Source organism: Trachypithecus francoisi, unplaced genomic scaffold, assembly GCF_009764315.1.
Source record: "Trachypithecus francoisi isolate TF-2019V2 unplaced genomic scaffold, Tfra_2.0 Lachesis_group16, whole genome shotgun sequence".
Taxonomy (NCBI): domain Eukaryota; kingdom Metazoa; phylum Chordata; class Mammalia; order Primates; family Cercopithecidae; genus Trachypithecus; species Trachypithecus francoisi.
Window position 1 is genome coordinate 64,358,995 of NW_022681461.1, and position 3,871 is coordinate 64,362,865.

General features: G+C 42.9%; 1 pseudogene; it reads left to right on the forward strand.

Annotated features, from left to right (window-relative positions):
* Positions 1–342: 342 nt before the first annotated feature.
* On the forward strand, positions 343–3,362 carry LOC117099255 (annotated as a pseudogene).
* Positions 3,363–3,871: the final 509 nt, after the last annotated feature.

The following is a 3,871-nucleotide window of genomic DNA, read 5'->3' on the forward strand; positions in this document are numbered from 1 at the left end:
TTCTTTGCTTAGGGTTGCTTCTGTTACAGAGCATACAGATATCAGCACCCAAGAGCTGACTGCAGACAACAGACCTTGTTATAAGTTGAATTGTTATAAGTTGAATCCCCAACCCCCACGCAAAAAAGTCTTGAAGTCCTGACCTCTAGGATGTCTGATTGCAACCTTAATTGGAAATAGGGTCTTTACAGATATAATCAAGTTAAAATGGGGTAATCAGGCTGGGCCCTAATAGTAATATAATGTGACTGATGTCATTTAAAAAGGGGAGTTTGGACACAGAAACAGACAAATACAGAGGAAAGACAATGTGGAGACACACAGGGAAAATGCTATGTCAAGATGATGGCACTGCAGGTGTTGCATGGGGTTATGAATGGGCCATACCCAAACTACCCATGCCCGCTGATGGTGGGAGCTCAGGAGCAGGTGCTGGCAGTTAGTCGGAACTACCTCTCCCAGCCTTGCCGTACATACATCACGGCATCAAGAGTCCATGGTCCACTTGTGATCTTAGATCATGTTAAGTTTCCCATAGATGCTGAGATTGTCCACTGGACATTACTAGATGGCACAAAGAGACACGGGCAAGTTCTAGAAGTTGGTAGCTCCAAGGCAGGAGTTCAGGTATTTCAAAAGACTGGGGATATTCCCCTAATATCAGTGACGGAGGATATGCTTGGTTGGGTATTCATTGAATCGGGAAAACCCATTGACAGAGGTCCTCTTGTACTGGCTAAAGATTTCTTTGATATCATGGGATGGCCAATAAATCCTCAATGTCAAATCTACCCAGAGGAGATAATTCGAACCAGCATTTCAGCCATAGTTAGTGTGAACAGTATTGCTGGGGCAGAAAACTTCTATCTTCTCTGCTGCTGGGTTACTACACAAAGATTGCAGCTCAAATCTGCCGCCAGACTGGTTTGCTAAATAAATCCAAAGATGTAGACTACACTGAGGAAAATTTTCCAATTGTATTTGCTGCTAGGGATGTAAACCTGGAAACTGCCTGGTTCTTCAAATCTGGTGTTGAAGAAAATGGCTCAATGGACAACATCTGCCTATTTTTGAACTTGGCTAATGACCCAACTATGGGATTATCATCCCTCACTGGTTCTAACCACAGCCAAATTTCTGGTGTATCAATGTGAGAAACATGTACTGGTTATCCTAACAGATATGAGTTCATCTACTGAAGCACTTCAAGAGGTTTCTACAAGCCAGAGAAGAGGTTCCTGGTTGACTAGGCTTCCCAGGTTACACTGATACAGACTTAGCCACTATATATGAACATGCAGGTCGAGGAGAAGGTAGAAATGGCTTGATTACTCAAATTCCTACTCTTACCATGCCTACCAATGATATCATTCACTCATCTCTGACCTGACTGGGACAGATCTATGTGGATAGACAGCTACACAACAGAGAGATTTACCCACCTATCAAGGTGCTGACTGAACTATCACTGTTCATGAAGTCTGCTATTGGAGAAGGAATGACCAGGAAGGATCATGCAGATGTATGTAAACAGCTGTATGCAAGCTATTGGGAAGGATGTACAAGCCATGATTGCTGTAGTTGGAGAAGAAGCCCTTAGCTCAGATGATCTTCTTGACTTGGAATTTCCACAGAAGTTTGAGAGGAACTTTATTTTTCAGGGTCCTCATGAAAATCACACTGTCTATGAGACTTTGGATACTGGTTGGCAACTGCTCCAAATCTTCCCCAAAGATATGTTGAAGAGAACCCCTCAGAGCACCTGTGTTGGTCACGGTTCTCCAGAGGGACACAATTAATAGGATAGATATCTATATAAAGGGGAATTTCTTAAGGAGTATCGATTCACACGCTCACAAGATATAGTCCCACAATAAACCATCCGCAAGCTGAGGAGCAAGGAAACCAATCCAAGCCCCATAAACCTCAAAAGTAAGGAAGCTGACAGTGCAGCCTTTAGTCTGTGGTCGAAGGACCAAGAGTCCCAAAGCTGAAGAAGTGGAGTCTGATGTTCAAGGCCAGGAAGCATCCAGAATGGGAGAAAGATGCAGGCTGGAAGACTAAGCTAGATTGTAGACTAGTCCTTCTACGTTCCTCTGCCTGCTTTCATCCCAGCCACGTTGGCAGCTGATTAGATGGTGCCCACCCAGATTGAGGGTGGGTCTCCCCTCCCAGTCCAACTCAAATGTTAGTGTCCTTTGGCAACACCCTCACAGACACACCCAGGAACAATACTTTGCATCCTTCAATCCAACAAAGTTGACACTAAGTATTAACCATCACAGCACCTAAGCAAATTTTACCCTTGAGACTTTGCAAAGCATTGGCTGCTGTTTCTTCACTGCTTAATATACTTGTGAAATACTGGTTCTGTTTTCTTTATTCCTTTAGCACTCCCCTAGCCTCACCTTTGTGTTGGAGTTTACTATGTTAACCTATAATTAAAAACAAAGAATAGGTAACATATTGTTTCAGTGTTGAATGCTTTAAACTGCTAACAGACTTTATTCCCTATTCAGAAAACCTGGGTCTTCAGTGCTTTGCTTAAAGTAGCTGCAGGGATGAGGTGATGTTTTCTTATTGATGTTTGCATTGTACACAGTGGTATAGTTAGTTACCTAATAATGTCCTCATTATCTGGGTCTCTTAGACCTTAACTCTCAATCTCCTCAAGAGTAGCAGCCTTTGAGCTATAATGCTTTGGTCTCTAAATTAGTGGCAAGATCAGGTCTAAAAGATGACTCTTTTCAAAAGAGCCAAGATGCTCTTTCTTGAGCATTTTCTTTTGGGTTGTTGATGTGCCTGTGGGTCTGTGCTGCTGCTCTAATCAAATGGTTTCTTTGGTTGTGTTTGTTTGTTTGTTTTTGAGACAGAGTCTTGCTCTGTTGCCCAGGCTGGATTGCAGTGGTGTGAGCACAGCTCACTGCAGCCTCGAACTCCCAGGCTCAAGCAATCCTCCTACCTCAGTCTCCCAAGTAGCTGGGACTACAGGCATGTGCTACCGCATACAGCTAATTTTTAAAAAACTTTTTGTGGAGACAGGATCTCACTATGTTGCCTAAGCTGGTCTTGAACCCCTGGGCTCAAGTGATCCTCCCTCCTCGGCATCCCAAAGTTTTGAGATCATAGGCATGAGGCATTACCCCCAGCCTAGCAGATGATTTTGACTGTCTACTTGCTCTTTCTTATACAATAAATAGAGAGTAAAAGGAATTTCCTTTTCCTCTTTATTACATATGCATTGAGATTCCTGTGTCTTACAGCTCTCCCTGTCTGAGCAACACACAGAATCCTACGACTTGTGCACAGCCAGTATTTATCTGGTAGCAGTGAAAAGCCTTGTCTTTGGTGACCTTTACTGAGTTTCCATGCAGAGGAATCACATGACTAAAATCATTAATAGAGTGGTTGCTTGGGGTACAACAAGAGAAGAAAGAAAAACCTATAGCCATTCTACATTCTGACATGTGAACAGTGATTTAAGTTTCTAAAGTGTTTACCAGATGCTGAAGGCAAGGTGAGAAGCAAAGATTCTTATGTTTGTGGATATTTTAAACTCTGTTAGGAAGCAGCCTTTGGAAAATCACTGATTTGTTTCTGCTTTCTGACCTACCTCTGCCTTTTCAGGGTAATCTTGTGGCACAGGTGGTGGCATTTAGAAGTTTTGGAGTTTTATTCCTGCTCCTTCCCGATGCAAGCCCTGAGCTGTCTTCTATGCAGTTGTGCCTTATTGACTGTTTGGTCTCTCTCTGTGTTCTTTGTCACTTGGGTGCAATAGCAACTTCCCTACTCCATGCATTCTACCTTTCAAATTGTGTAAATTTCTTCTCTTTTTTTTCTCTGAGGGTGTAGGGTACAGGGGAAGTCAATA